This window comes from Lycium ferocissimum, chromosome 1 (assembly GCF_029784015.1).
Source record: "Lycium ferocissimum isolate CSIRO_LF1 chromosome 1, AGI_CSIRO_Lferr_CH_V1, whole genome shotgun sequence".
Lineage (NCBI taxonomy): Eukaryota > Viridiplantae > Streptophyta > Magnoliopsida > Solanales > Solanaceae > Lycium > Lycium ferocissimum.
In genome coordinates this window covers 27,304,022-27,319,783 of record NC_081342.1, presented here as the reverse complement: position 1 = coordinate 27,319,783, position 15,762 = coordinate 27,304,022, and the positions used below count along the sequence as shown (strand labels likewise).

Here is a 15,762-nt window from a genome sequence, read left to right as displayed (position 1 = left end):
TTTGAATCTCACACTTATGTTTATATGACTAGAAACAACAACTACTACACCTCACACTTAGCTCTACATGAACAACAACAAAAACCACCATGCCTCACACTTAGTTCTACATGAACAACAATAACTATTTCGCCTCACACTTAGCTCTAGATGAACAACAACATCAACAATAAGAACAACTTCCTTTCACTCTTAGCTCTATATGAAAATACAATTTTTTTAACCAGAATGGAAAGACTCCTAATATCTGCTAGTCAATATTACCTGGATGGATCCTATGCTTTCATTGTATTAAGTTCTTAGTCAAGTTCACATTGATCCTAAGAGATTCTAGGTCTTCTGCCATAGCTTGTCGCTAAGTGATTTCCTGTCTACCTTGTTACTTACCACCTTCAATCATTATTGTAACACTTACAGGCTTATGCATATAGAGGTCTCATATGATATGATAAGAACATCTCAGGCAATATTCTCTCATTTTATCCTCCGTGTGTGCGCCACTTTCCCCTTCTGTTAGAGCGTAAAAGAAAAAATTGGGACTTAGTGGATCATTTCTTTGATGCTTTATTGATCTTGTTTAGGAGAAGTGGGTAATATTAGTAAGCACATACATGGATTTTTGTGGACCATAAATCTCGACAATTTTCAAATTCCTAGTTTTGCTTCCTTCAACATTTGAGTACTACCTAAAGTTCTAAGGCTTGTTCTGCAGGACTTCTTATATGTATTTGTGTTTCCATCGTGATTCTGACTTCTAAGATCTCTTGTTTTCTTTTGATTTTGCCCCATCTACTAATTCTGGTTTATTTAAAAAAGAATTATAGAGCTATCAACTCATTTGCGAGAAGTATCCGTCCTTCCGTGAGAGATCAGAGAACGTTGATCTTGTGCTAGAAATTTCTTTACAACCCTGGAAAGTATTCAGGCCTGATGGGGTAAGATTCTTTAATGATATCTTACTTCCGCACTTCAGTAAAATATACGTAAACATCGTTAGGCGTTGCAGTCTTCTCTTTCTTCAATTAGCAAAGTCACCATCTTTAGACGTTTTTGTTCCTCATTAGTTTTTTCAGTTTTATTATGCTTATTTGTTTGGTATTAATTGTTTCTATCATGTTTTATTGTGGCAGGTCATTTTATTTTCAGACATTCTTACTCCTCTTTCTGGGATGAATATCCCTTTCGACATTATACAGGGGAAGGGTCCTGTCATATTTGATCCCCTAAAGACAGCTGCTGATGTTGAAAAAGTTAGAGAACTCATTCCTGAAGAATCAGTTCCATATGTTGGACAAGGATTAATAATTTTGCGGCAAAAGGTACTTCACCACATTTCTTTCGTTCTTTCAGATTATCTGGGAATGATTTTTCTGATCTTTCATGTTAAAAGCTTTTCCATGGATAGCTACGGCAGATTTTTCTATGACATGTAGTTATTTTGTTGTCCTCCAAGGAGAATAGCCTATTTTTCCTTCTAAGATACTGGTGATCTTTCTAGCACGTTATCTTTGAACTAAAGAATGGAATACATTAGCATACATTGTTTTATGCTATTTTCTGTTTTATGTAACTGTATGGAGAACTCATATGTATTACGATGTAATACATGATCAATTTAGACTGGATGATTGAGTATTTATGAGCATCTCTCTGCATTTCTATCCTGTGCGAGCCTAGGGCCTAATATCACCAGTCAAAGGTTTGTAAATATATAGTAAAACAACTCTAGGGCTTTGCTTAAATTCATCTCTTTGCATTTGTATCCTATGAGACCCTAGGACGTAATATAACTAGCCAAAGGTTTGTAAATACATACTACTAAAAAAACTCTAGGACTTCGCTTAAATTCAGTTACACTTTTTAAATGCTTCCTCTTACTTTCGCTGTCACTATTGTCCTATTATGTTGATGTAATTGGCATTTGGTTTTGCTTTGCTAGGTCAATAATCAAGCACAGTTCTTGGTTTCGTTAGGGCACCGTTTACCCTAGCGTCATATGTGGTTGAAGGTGGTTCTTCTAAGAACTTCACAAAGATCAAGAGATAAGCTTTTTCATAGCCCAAGGTAATTCACTACTGCTATTACTAATTTTCACTAAATCAATGTGTCTGCATTGTGAACACGTAGTTCTTAATTTTTGAAGCCTGCACTCCACAAAGACTTGTAACTATAGCTTGTTATTGGATCATACTATGTTTGTATCCTAAAATCGTATCGAACTTCCCCATCCATTCAGATTATTGAGAGATTTAAACTTAACTTTCCTTTTGTCAATTGCTGCTAGAGCAACTTTAATTAGGGATTTTTGAGTCCTTGATTTGTCGATGCTGATCAGTTGTTGTAAAGGAAAAGGAGGCAGTAGATATTTGGAGGCCGCTTGAGTAATTTGATTTTCTAAACAATTTCTTGTGTAAACTGTATCCTAAACCGTAAAGTGCATACTAATTAGAAAAAGCATCTCATCTATATTGACTGGGGCAAAACTATTAATGTGCGTATAGATCTTAAGGATCTGATATTTTAAAGCCCACGGTATTTTCTATGGACAAAACTATAAAAATTTAGAATTCTTTTCAAGTACCAAAAATGCCAGTATTTTTTCATTAGTAGGCATGCCGCATGCTACTTGATTTTTTGATCTCCTTCCATGCTTTCTTTGGATTGTGTTTTCTGGTGAGCGGGAGTTTTGTTGTTTGTCAATTAACACCAGAATCTAGTTTTGCGTTTATTTGTTTCTAATATCAGAGCTAAATTGCTTGTGCTTTTTTCCTTTATGTAATTTTAACCTCATCTAATTATGGCTTAGAAAGCTGACATTCGTTCTCCTCAGTTCTGATTATCAGTGTCGTTCATACTCTTTTTCTCTTCTTTTACGAGGACCCGAGTCGATTGTAATCTTGTTGAACTTGTTAGTGTTTTAAATCTTACTATTCTAGACTTGAACCTAGCTATTATATATATAGATAAAGGCATTTTCTATAGAATTTGTATTTGATTCCTAAATGTGAGAATTTTGGACACCCAAAGGGAAAAACAAAAAAAAAAGAAAAGGTCTAACCCGTGAAATGTTGGGGCAAATGTGAAGTACTTCAGGTTCCTATTTGATGTTATCAGAAAACAAAGGGTTGGTTATTTGATGTTCACAGAGAATGTAAAGCGAGGGACAAAAGAAAGAGGGAAACTGAGAGAGAAATGGAATTAAAGGAAGGCTGATTCATGTGGGATAAGAGCAGGTTTAAGGATAAGCTGAGATCATGTCCCTTTACTTTACCTATCACCTCTCGCAGAATAAGTTTAAGAAGGTGAAAAGAAGTTTCATGATTGCCATTCGCCTCGTCTTTTTTTTTTTTTTTTTTCCCCCATTTGGAACTAATGAGAACTAAACATCTAGATCATTACCATTAAAGCGCTGCCCATCTTTCCGAATCTGAGGGCCGGAATGCATATTTCTAAATGCCAATCAGCTTAGGGTTAATTTGGAGTTTTGCTCTTGAAAATTGGTTTAGTGTTACTGTCCCCTGATATGGATCTAGTTATGGGAGTGTAGAGAGAATTATGAGAAGAGGTTTTCTTTTTTTTGACCTATGGTACTGGTTCGTTACGAGAGAGCCTGCAATCTCTTGAGTAAAAGTATTCAAAAATTGGAATAATTTTCTGCTTAACTTTCATGGAATAAACATAGAGTTTAAATACAATACTGATAAGATAACTACCCCTAGAAATTAGGACATGTATTCCTAACATTAACTGGAATAAGAAACTGCAAATAACTACTGCAAAAGAAACTGCAGATAACTACTACAAAGAAATAAATACTGCAAATAACTACTACTGGAAACTATTGGGAGACCAACGACTGCTAACATTACTCCCCCCCCCCCCCCTTCAAATCGCGCTTGTCCTCAAGCGTTAAGTGTAGAAAGTACTAGTATTTCCCTCTTTTTTAGCAAATTCTTCCTCATTGTCAATGAAATCAATCCAAAGATAATTTCTTGCACTGATGGCCCTCAGTGAATATTTCATCACAGTTGAAACCGAGTCCCTTAAGCTGTCTTTCATCTCAGATCTAGCCAATTTCTTCACAAATCTGGCAGGTTATTGAGGTGAGAAATCCGTTGTCTTTGATCTACATGCATCTAACAATTGCAAACAAAGGGGTTGTTCCTTGCGTCATAAAGCCGGGAAATACTCATCGTCATAGCCAAATACGAGGATTATGCAACTCTACCTCAATTGATATGTAATCAGCAAGACCACTAATGTAAAGTTTAGTTTTATGCGCTTGTGTAAGGGTACCAGCCCGCGAAACCAATTGCTCAAACTTTTCTTAGTAATCTGCCACAGATCCAATTTGGCGTAACTTAGCCAATTCTCCCAACTTTTGACTTCTAATTAGTGGTCCGAAACGAAGGTTGCATTGACGTTTAAACTATCCCAAGAGCATTGAGGCATATCTCTAGTTCAAGAAACCAGAGTTGTGCAATTCCTTCCAAATGAAAAGAAGCAAGTCCAATTTTTTCTTATTCTGGTGTTTGCTGATATCGAAAGAAATGCTCGTAGCTGTTCAGCCCTCCCAAACTGTCCTCGTGGCCACAAAATCATGGAAAATCCAACTTTGTATATTTAGGAATGAAGGAACTTCCACTAGTTTCTGATCCGAACCTGCAGCCACTGCTTTACCCTTCCATCCTCAATTCTGACTAGTATTTTTAGTTGATTCAGAATCGGCCTTCGAATTTTCTAAATCCTTTATGAGTGCATCCAAATGAGCATTTACGGCTTCATGGCTAAATTGGTTGCACATTCTTCTAGGAACATGTTCACCAATTGTGACAGTTGATGTTGAATTTGATCTCCATAACTCCCGTCTCTGATACCAAGTTGTTACGGTCCCCTGATACCGATCTAGTTATGGGATGGTGCAAGGCAAAATTAGAGTTGATGTAGAGAGAATTAGAGAAGAGGTTTTCTTTTTCCAACCTATGGTGCTGGTTCGTTAATAGAGAACCTGCAATGTCTTGAGTTAAAGTACCCAAAAACTGTAATAATTTCTGCTTAATTTTCATGGAACAAACATAGAGTTTAAACACAATACTGATAAGACAACTACCTCTAAAAACTAGGACATGTTTTCCTAACATTTACTAGAATAATAAACTGCAAATAACTACTACAAAAGAAATTGCAGATAACTACTACAAAGAAATAATTACTGCAAATAACTACTGTTGTAAATAACTACTGCTGTAAACTATTGGGAGACCAAGGACTGCTAACATTTAGCATGTTCATAGAACTCTTAAGTCAATCTGCCCTCATCCCCTCGAAGAACTCAAAGATAGAGAGGCTGTTGCAACACTGACCAGCCTTGTTCTTCACGTTTCATAATTTAAGCTCAGCTATTTGAAAGTGGTATTAAGGTGAAAATAGTACATTCCTCTTTTTACTGATGATATATGTTAAAACCTAAATTTCTCCGATGACATATTATCCTCATAGGAAAGTATCACTGAAAACATGACCAGTGAACATCTATTTATAGGACCAAAATTGTTTAGTTGAGGCGAATCATGTATTATTGTTAAAGACAGAGCACTTTTGCAGTAGCTTATTATCTATCGATTGATGTGACAATGTTTTATTTGTTATTGCTACTTTAGGTCCTTCATGCACTTCTTCAAAAGTTTGCAACCTCAATGGCTAAATATATCTGCTACCAAGCTGAAAATGAAGCTCAAGCAGTTCAGATCTTTGATTCATGGGCCACGTGAGCTAAGTCCAGTCGAATTTGAGGAGTCTGCCTTATTCAAAAGAGATAGTGGATTCAGTGAAACTAACTCATCCTGATCTCCCATTGATTCTTTACGCAAGTGGATCTGGTGGCTTGCTTGAGAGACTACCCTTGACAGGTGTAGATGTAGTAAGCTTGGATTGGTTAGTTGATATGGCTGATGGAAGGAAACGACTCGGTCCTAATGTGGCTGTACAAGGTAATGTGGATCCTGTTGTCCTTTTTGGCTCAAAGGGATTTATTACCAATCAAATAAATGATACTGTCAAGAAAGCTTGTAAAGGGAAACATATTTTGAACCTCAGACATGGCATCAAAGTAGGCGCACCTGAAGAAAATGTTGGTCGTTTCTTTGAGATTGCTAAAGGACTTAGGTATTAGAATCCCATTAAATGGTTACCAATCTTAACTTGTTCCCAATTAACACGAGCATATCTATTTTTTTCTGCTCATATTTCATTTGTCTTTATGTATTAAACCTTATCTTAACAGAGAAAGAAGATACTTCAAAAGCATTTTTGTTGAAATGAAGTCTACTTACGCTACTTGAGACTGAAGTTAAGTTTACGCATTTATTGTTTAGCAACTGAGTTTAAACATTGAAAGAAGTTGGTTGGTTCAACAATTGAAAGTAGTGATCCTTAAACTTCACCTACCTTATTGTTGAGTTACGATAAATATGTGTTTTGATGATTGACAAACAGGTTTGAAGAACTTGGTTCATGTGGGTATTAATGGTAGAGGAAGGGTTCGAGTATGAACTTTGGAAGCGGTGCAAAATTATTGCGATTAATCAATTCGTGATATTATATTAAGAATTAATTATTTGGTAGTTGAAGTTTCTAGTTCGTACAAGGAAAGGATTAATTGAAGTTATATGCTTGGAAAGGAAGCCGCATGAATCAAGGAAGCCAAGTTTGACTCGGAAGAGTTTTTTAAGGAAGATTTCCTTATTTCTTGAAGTTGATTTGTGTCTAATTTGGATAGACATTAAAGACCAATTTCAACACAAATTGAAGACATACTCATGCCCATATAAAGCACCTATCATTGCTAGAGATCGGGGTTGGAGCAGATGTGAGACGAAGTGAATGAACCAGGGGCTTGAACTTGGTCTATGAACATGTTCCAACTCAGAATCCTATTGTGAGTTGGATTTCTGAAATTAAAGATTCTGAGGTAAGGACTTGTCAGACAAGTTACGGGATTTCTTGCGTTAATTATCTATACGCTTCAGAAACCTACAAGGACAATGAAGCTGCATGGAAAGGCAAGAATCCTAAGTCAACTCAAACCCCATTACAACTAATGGGCCTATTCACGAAGGGTTTGGGTTTTGCCGACTTGCTGCTTACTCAATGCTATATATATCCAAGTCTAACCAAGAAGAAGATTTTCACATTCATAAATAAAGAAATCAAGATATTGAGTGAATACCACCAATGCAATATTGAGTGTTCTGATTCTAGAAGTGTCACCTGATACTACGAAGAAGATTGAAGACGTTGTTCTGCAAAGTTTATGTTTTATAGTTCTTGAGTCTAGATTTGTGTGTTAGGTTGTTTATCAAGTTGTACCTTTATCCGCTTTCATAGAAGCATAAATCAAACGTATAAACAGTTAGTCAAATTCAACTTCAAGTTGGGATAACTTGAAGGGTGCTTACTAGTATAGGGAGATTAGTGAGATAGGAATTAGAGGTTAGTTCCTAGGTTACAGAGTTTGTAACTTGAATTTGTACAGGCTCACAATTGTAGCGGAGTTTAGGAAAAATCCTACAGAGGTGTAGGTTTTTTCACCCTTGTAAGCCGGGTGGTTTCGATGTAAAATTGTTGTGTCCTTACTTAACTATTCTTTAATATTCCGCAAACGCTAGGTTGGAACAGGTAGAGTAACGTCATCTATCTCAAAATCGAAAATCTGGTATTACTTAGAATAGAAAGTAGGTCGTGCAACCTAACACTTATGCTTTACAATGGGGAAATCTGATTTCTTTATCTTTTAATTGTTGCTGCTTTTTTAACCTTTCTTTTCTGCTATTCACTGATTTGCTTTCCAGCTCTAATATCTTAAGGATGGGATGAAAAGTTAAATATCATAAGTGGCTGTTGTGTTGTCTTTTATTAAACGAGTAAGCCAAGTATTGGCCAATGGTTATTAGAATATTCTTCTTATTTAAATAATGGAGCCGTGAGGTGTTTAAGCTTCTTGGTAGATAAAATATTTTGCTAGTTTTGGTGACCATAAGTTCATTTAATCAAATAATGGAAAGACAAAGTGTGAAGATGAACAATCTGTCAACGAGTTGTGACCAATACCAGACCCAACCTTTTATTTAAGTCTGCTACCTCTTTTGTAATTGTTTTTATTTCTTTTTTTGAAATATTCATTCATTTGGGGCCAAATGGTGAACACAAAATGGCCCCTCTTACCAAATTTCCTAAGATAATACAGTGGAGCAAAGCAAATTATTTGTACTTATTTCGTTACTCATGTTTAACAACTTTCATTTAGTGGCTCCTTTCTTGTTTATTATTATTACAACGCACTCATTTCTAAGGATGCCGTATAAGATATTAACCTTAGTGGTTGTTGTTTTTGTATTATTTATTCATTCATTTTTATTTGAGCAGGTAAATTGGCCATAAGATTACATAAACTAACCAAGATACTTTCGTTGCTTTCTCTTTTTTGAAAAATTGTAGGAACTGAAACTCTGAATCACAATTTTTCCACCCAAAAAAAAAAAAAAAAAAGAACAACTCTGGATTATAATTCTACTAGACTACATGTAAGTGCTGCAAGGTAGACTATGAAAAAAAAAAAAAAAAATCCGTTGCATCTAAAATTCAAGACCCACTGGTTTACTTATATTAAATGTCTGTAAGTAATATACGTGGTGACTACTAAATTAATTGATGCCCAATTCGTACTTGCCTCGAGAATTTCCTAAGCAGCATATAGATGGATGAAGTAGTTCAAGACTCACTGGTTTAAACGTAAAAATATAGTTTCTGAAAAATAATAAGCCTAAATTTTTCATCTACTTGTGAAGACATTGCCTCAATGATAATGGAAAACCTTAGAGGTAACTATTTGAATTTAGGACAAGGAAAAGATAGCTGATGGTTCTATAGAATTTCACCATTATGTGTGGTATATAATGCAGCTTCCATCAAACAAATTCTAGGTTATTATACTAAAAGAATTTCAAAATCATGGCTTATATTGTATCGCATTAGGAAAAATTATTTTTTCAATCACTAACATCTTAATTTTGATTCAACTATCAGTTGGACTTGTCTTTATACAAATGTTCTTCATTTTCTTTTGGGAAAAGGGTCAAATATACCCCTCTAGTTTAGTATAATAGTTAAATATACCCTCCGTTAATCAAAATAGATAAATATACCCCTTCAGTTAAGAAAGTACACAAATATACCCCTCAGTTGATAGAATTCCCACTTCCACCATTAATTACCCGATTTAACTTTAAAAAACTCATGCCCGACTTGTCCCGACCCGCAAATTAAATTCTTTTCATCCAAATATACCCACCGCCACTACAACCGACCCAACACAACCACCACCACCATCGCCACCACTGTTTAGTACTCCCCCATTTTGTTGATCATATTTCGTCCTTTTTCTTCCTTTGGATCCCTGATGTACTAAATGGCAGCTTATGTTGCTCTTCAATCTAGTGTAGTATTTATAATCCTCTTAGACTTGTCATGTTATCTTTCAGATGCATAGTGGAAAGATTCAATTTGCTAGATTTGTCTGTGATAAAATTCGTCATTTTGCTGATAAGTGATAAGTGCATGAACTTCTTTTCCTGTTAGACATGAATTCGTCCTTTTGTTCCTTGTTCTGGAAATTTTCCATTACCATGTTTATGAATTCATCTCTGAATAAAAAAAATTCCATAATATCTGATTAAAAAATTAATGCAAGGGCTGGCAATTTTGTACTATCCTCAATTGTCCATGTAAATTCCAATTTTCGCCCACAGTTTCATCCCTTCTGTTGATCATTTTTTTGATAATGTCTTTGTCCATGTTGTGTTTTATTGTTCATGATAATACTATATTTTTAATAAATATTTCCTGATGTTGGAAAGGCATGCGTGGTTGAATGATCTATGTACATGGGTGGCGGTGGTGGTGGAAGTGGTGGTGGTGGTTGTGTTGGGTCGGTTGTAGTGGTGGTGGGTATATTTGGGTGGAAAGAATTTAATTTGAAGGGTCGGGGCGGGTCGGCATGGGTTTTTTAAAGTTAAATCGGGTAATTAATGGTGGAATTGGGGATTCTATCAACTGAGGGGTATATTTGTGTACTTTCTAAACGGAAGGGGTACATTTATCTACTTTGACTAACGGAAGGGGTATATTTATCTACTTTGACTAACGGAAGGGGTATATTTAACTATTAAACTAAAGTAGAGTGGTATATCTGACCCTTTTCCCTTTTCTTTTTTGTCGCCTTTGGTGCAGTACGGCCAGTACCATGGCGAAAAAGAATTACTACTCCAATGTGATATGGAGTTTACGTTACTGAGACATGACCCTAAATAGTAAAGTGTGTAGGTCAGGGATTAGGGTCGATCAGTAGTAGGTAGTCGAGTGATATCACACTGGAGGTAGGAAAGGTAGGGGCTAGATCCCTCTACATGTATTCTTAGTAGTAGTATTATTTTGTAATCGCATCATTGTCTATTTTTCAATGGGGTCCGGAACAAAAATGCCTTCAAAAAAATTTTTTTGAACCAAAATACCCCAACAAAAAACAACGTTACAAAAGTACCTTTAGCGCAGTAAAATACTGCGCTAAAGCACTTAACCGTAACGGTACCGTTAAGTGCTTTAGCACAGTATTTTACTGCCCTATAGTAGTTGTCTTGTCTCACCTATAACGCAGTATTTTACTGCGCTATAACAATTATTCTCTCACCTATAGCGCAGTAAAATACTGCGCTATATCCTTCAACATAAACCCATCGGGTTCCACCACTGGTCCCTCCAGTGGGTTTAACAAAAAAATAGAAACCGCCATTGACGAAAAAAAATGAGGTGGTCCCACATCCAAAAACGTCATTTTCTATTAAATTTCGTCCGGAAAGTTTAGATTCTCGGTATATTCAAGTCGAGGAGCAAGATTCTAAGTTCAAATTTTGGGGAAAAGCGGCGTAGAACTCGATCAAAATAACTCTACAAAAAATCTTCGATTAAGGTTTTCTACTATGAACTTTTGTTATTATTTTGTTATATACATTATATTCTAAGCATGCTTAACATTTAATCGTTGCTATGTTTCAAAAAAAAAATCATTTTTTTTTGTTCTTTTTCGGACTGGGCAGTGGCTTTTGCCACTGTTCCGTTTTTTTTTTTTTTTTTTTTAATTCAATATTTGTTAAATGTTTATGAATTGTTAATTTGTTAAATGTTTATGAATTGTTAATTTGTTATATGTTTATGAGTTATTAATTTGTTAATTATTTATGAATTGTTAATGAATTATTATTTTGTTAAATATTGATTATGAATTTATTAGTTGTTAAATATTGTTTATGAATTAAAAGAAATTGATTAGTAATGAATTATTATGTTGTTAACACTTTGATTGGATGATTGTTATGTATTGTTTTGACATTTTTCGTATTGTGTCATATTGTATAAGACCAAATCAGTGGTTACATAAAATAGGACCTTTCGTCGTTACATAAAAATAATATTAAAGTAACAATCAAAACAAACATTGTATTTAAATTAACAACATAATATAATACAATAGGTAACAACCATCCAGGTAAGTTGTAAATGATTATGAATTGTTATCTATATAATTTTAAAAGCGTGAATACATATATGTTAAATAAAAAAATATTATCTAAAAAAAAATAGTTAAAGTTCTTCTTTTCATAAATACATAAGTTAACGATAAAAATGTAAAGTTTGTAGAAAAATATGTGGTTTTTAACGAATATACTCTTTTAGTCTAATTTTATCGTAGCCGTGTTGGCTATTTGGTCAACTAAAAATATATCACATATTCAAAATAGAGTTCTAAACAAATATTACTTACTCTTTGAATTTCGATTCTCAAACTAATTAACTTAACAAGTCTTTGCCATCACATAATTCAAAAGTAATTAACTTAAAAGTCTTTGCCATCACATATGTGTCCTTACTATCACATATTAAATTTACGCATATCCCATGTTAATTATTCACAAGATATAATACTACATAATTCACATATTCCCTACAAATTATTAATTAGTTAATATAATTTATCTTTCATTTCAAGAATAATGACTAATTTAGTTTTGTACGACTGACTCTTTCATGGATCCGAATGTTCCCCCGGGCCGATGCTCCCCGGGGCCCGATGCTCACGCGGGGCCCTCTGTTCACCCCGGGACCCTCTGATAGATCAGTATTGTCTTTACAAGACAATCATAGGTCAGACTTATTATGGGTCGGTACTATAGGGATATCTACTAGGCTCCGCCCCCGTAGGCTGCAGAGAGCTTGGACTCTTTTACGCGAGCACCCCCCACACCCTCGCGTCTTGGAGATATTGTTTCGGGGCGGCATCTACCGTTGCGTGTCCGTTGGTCGGGTACAGCATGATTGGGCGCTCATCACGGCCATGGTTGAGCGGTGGAGGCCAGAGACACATACCTTCCATCTTCGCACTGGTGAGGCCACGATTACACTTCAGGATGTGGAGGTCCTCTTTGGATTGCGGGTAGATGGAGAGCCATTATACACTCGGTACGAGCCTCCTCCTGGTCAGACGTGGGCGACAGAGTTGACTAGGCTCACCCACTTCGTGCCTGTTGCCCAGGGCCAGATTTCAGGACAGAGTCGGGTTCGGATTAGTGCACTCTGCACTTATTTGGAGGGTCTTGATCCGGTTGATGACGGCACCCCGCAGGACGCTGTTGATCGTCATGCCCGTTTGTACCTGCTTATTATATTCGGGGGCATCTTGTTCCCGAATTCATCGGGTGCCTTTGTCAGCTTGCGTTATTTGATTTTCTTGGAGCATCTGGACCGCCTGGGAGACTACAGCTGGGGGGGGGCTATTTTGGCATATCTTTACAGATGCCTGTGCCGAGCGTCTATTGGTGTTGTCACAGATGTGTGTGGATTTTTTGCTGTTCTCCAGGTAATATTTTAAGTGTGCCTTCCTTTAATGTAGACAAAACTCTTGAAATGACGACTTAAAAATCGCATTTTCTAATATATTTGTACGATTATGGGCATGGGAGAGGATGCTTGCCTTTTCGGCCGTACCTAGGCATCACCTCGACATTGACATGCCTTATGCGAGGAGGTGGACGGCGGGTTTTGATCGGGATGTGGATACGCGCCACGATTCTACCATTCCGGACCGACTTGATCACATGACGGACGATGCGGTAAAACAATTTAAATTTACATTAATAATTTAATTAAACGTCTTTTCGACTTGGTGATCAACGATGTGTATGTATATGTTATGCGGCTATTTATATATAGGACGCCGTACGCTGCTATATTAGATGGTTTGCCGGCCTTCCGTAGGGCGAGTGTCGGGGGTTTGGAGGTCGCGGTGTCCATTGATACACACAGACATCGTAGATGAGCACATGCCCGAGCGTGTCTTACGACGGTTTGGGCATACACGAGTATACCCCCGATGTCCGTCATGAGCTCCGACACTACCGGCGGGATGATCGGCTGCCGTTGATGATGATTTTCGGCTTTCATGGATGTTCGGCTCCGGGTTGGGAGAACAGGTTGGGCACTTTAGGCGTGGTCGGCCATTTGACTCCCGTTGAACGAGCATTACATGCGCGGTATCATCAGATCACACGCCGATTGATCGGCAACCCAGCTTTGCGTCCTCCTAGGGATGTAGGATACTCAGCACTCGCCGGGTAGTACGAGGCATTGGTAAGTTTATCGTATTTTGATTTATTTAATCGCATTGAATGTTACGTTTTAAAAAATAATTTTTTTTTCTGTTGAACACAAATGCAGCTGGTGGCCGTACAGCGTTTACGCATGTTGAGGTTAGAGCATATGCCTTACCCTGGGCTTGCGGGGCTTGCGACGGAGATGGTACGGATATCGGAGGATGGTATCCGGCAGGCAGGCGAGATTAGGCGCAGGGAGGAGCCTGTTCCGGAGGCTGACTATTAGGCAGCGCCAGGAGGAGGATCGGGTGCTCCCAGAGGAGGCGGCCGTACTGGCAGAGGACGCCGTGCTGCCGGGGGACGCCATGCGCGTAGAGGCCGCGGTCTTTGCTGCCGGAGGACACCGGTGGTGGAGGACACCATCGGTAGATGAGGCGGATGAGGCCGATCCCATTCCGAGAGGGCGTTCACGGTCTAGTCCATCCGCGCCCGTTCCGGGCGGTGGCACTCACACCGGGGACTCACCTACGTTTACGCGGCGCTCTTGCTTGCTGAGATACCCGGGTCGTCATCACAGCCGAGCCAGAATGCATACATGGAGGAGCGTGATAACGTTGATTGGGCGGCGTTACGCGCTTCATTAGCTGATGAGCGGCCCGTGAGGAATTTAGAGGGACCCGATTCTTGACTTCGATGAGTTTTTGATCCCGGTTAGTATTTAAAATGCTTATTTGTTCATTTAAATATTTATTTAAATATCTATATGTTACTCATTATTTAGTAATATTTTATATTTTTTAGGATTCGGCGCAAATGGTCCACCGAGCCACCCACTCGGCGTTTTCTCATGGGTCTGTCGAGCCAGCGGTGTCTTCCCATATGACCACTGAGCCACAGACAAGCTTTTTATTAAAATTTCTTTTATTCAACATAAGGTCAATATTTAATATATATATATATATATTTGATTATTTAAAGTACTTATTTTAAATATGTATGTTACTTATTATTTCGTTATTTTGATATTTTAAGATTCGGCGCCAGTGGGTCCACAGGGAGCGACCCATTCGAGCATTCTCGTCGACTGCCGAGCGCAGAGGTGTCTTCTCGAGACTACTGAGGCGCATGTAAGTTTTTTACTTAAAACTACTTTTATTCAATATAAGGTAAATATTTATTTAATTTTTATAACCTTTACTTGGACTTCGAACAACATCTCGTCCAGGAGACTACCTCATATTCACCACCACACCCATCTGAGGAGCCTACAGACCCATCTCAGGAGCCTACTCAGGCGCCCGTTGACACACAGGTTTGATTAAATAAATAACGTTAATGTATTCAATATAAATAAGAAATGGTACTAATTATTATATACTTTTCGGGTTCATCCTTTGGCGCACCGAGGTGGCGACTCCCGACGAGGAAGAGGTCGAGTTTCCGGACCAAGCTCGGCCCCGAGGTTCGAGCGTGCCGGCGGGAACGCATCCCAAGAAGAAGCACGTTCTAGTCAAGGGCGCACGGGCCGGGGAAGAGGAGATGATCATGACTTGGAGCGCCCGGTTATTAAGAGGAAGAAGGACAATGGAGACGATGGCGAGGGCGGTGGGGATGGCATGAGCCTTAGGCCTAGGGATAGTCTCCGGCATACTACATGTGGGACCCATCCTCGATAGTGTATATACATTAGTGTTATACAATTTATCGTAAATATTATATATTTTTTGCATATTTATACATATTATCTTAGTTTTTATTATTGTTTATAGTTTCACATCCTCAATTGATAAAAAAAAAAAAAAAAAAAAGTGACACGTTCGAAATAAAGTCAAGCATTAATTTAAAAATAAGACGAAACCCTAAAAGATAAATAACGTAAAGCTAATGACTACAAGTCTTCAAACAAAAAGGACTTCGAGCACTTTTCAACCACTAAAAACGACAATCCAAAGTATTGCGTATTCTTTATGTATTGAGCCTATCTTATTAATTGTACAAATATAAGTAGGGTTCTATATAAACTATTGAAGTTCTGAAGTCTCAAAGCATGATTAATATACGG

General features: G+C 37.5%; 1 pseudogene; it reads left to right on the top strand.

The window, feature by feature from the left end:
- Nucleotides 1-228: 228 nt before the first annotated feature.
- Nucleotides 229-7,621, top strand: LOC132063708 (uroporphyrinogen decarboxylase, chloroplastic-like; annotated as a pseudogene).
- The last annotated feature ends 8,141 nt before the right edge of the window (nucleotides 7,622-15,762 follow it).